Raw genomic sequence first — 889 nt, forward strand, 5'->3', positions numbered from 1 at the left:
AACCATACGCGACTGGAACAGGAAAGGGAGGTAATGACAGTGGCACGTAAAGTGCCCTCCGCCACACACCGTTGGGTGGCTTGCGGAGTATAAATGCAGATGTAGATGAGGCTTCGTGGAGTCTGTGCCACACTCGAACCCAACCATCACCTCTTACTAAGCAATAAAGTGACTGAGCTTACCAGGCCACCGTTTCTCGTCCTCCATTGTACAACCGAAATGGCCACGAGCCCAGGACAGGCGCTGCAGGAGACGTCGTGTTATTAGCAAAGCCACTCGCGTCGGTCTACAGCTACATTCACGTACATGCTCCGCAGTCCACCATACGGTGCGTGGCGGAGGGTAACCTCGTACCACAACTAGCATCTTCTCTCCCTCTTCCACTCCCAAACAGAATAAGGGAAAAATGACTGCCTATAAGCCTCCGTAGGCAACGGCCTTGCAGCAGTGTATACACCGGTTCCCGTCAGATCACCGAAGTTAAGCGCTGTTGGGCGTGGCCGGCACTTGGATGGGTAACCGTCCAGGCCGCCATGCGCTGTTGCCATTTTTCGGGGTGCACTCAGCCTCGTGATGCCAACTGAGGAGCTACTCGACCGAATAGTAGCGGCTCCAGTCAAAGAAAACCATCATAACGACTGGGAGAGTGGTGTGCTGACCACACGCCCCTCCTATCCGCATCCTCCTTGAGGATGACACGGCGGTCGGATGGTCCCGATGGGCCACTTGTGGCCTGAAGACGGATATATATATATATATATATATATATATATATATATATATGCCTCTGTACGAGCCCTAATCTCTCTTATCTTATCTTTGTGGTCTTTCCGCGAAATGTACGTTGGTGGCAGTAAAACTGTACTGCAGTCAGCCTCAAATGCTGGTT

The 889-nt window shown here is 52.0% G+C and overlaps 1 pseudogene; it reads left to right on the top strand.

The window, feature by feature from the left end:
• The first annotated feature begins 429 nt into the window (after positions 1-429).
• On the top strand, positions 430-547 carry LOC124614599 (annotated as a pseudogene).
• The last annotated feature ends 342 nt before the right edge of the window (positions 548-889 follow it).

This window comes from Schistocerca americana, chromosome 4, assembly GCF_021461395.2.
Source record: "Schistocerca americana isolate TAMUIC-IGC-003095 chromosome 4, iqSchAmer2.1, whole genome shotgun sequence".
Lineage (NCBI taxonomy): Eukaryota > Metazoa > Arthropoda > Insecta > Orthoptera > Acrididae > Schistocerca > Schistocerca americana.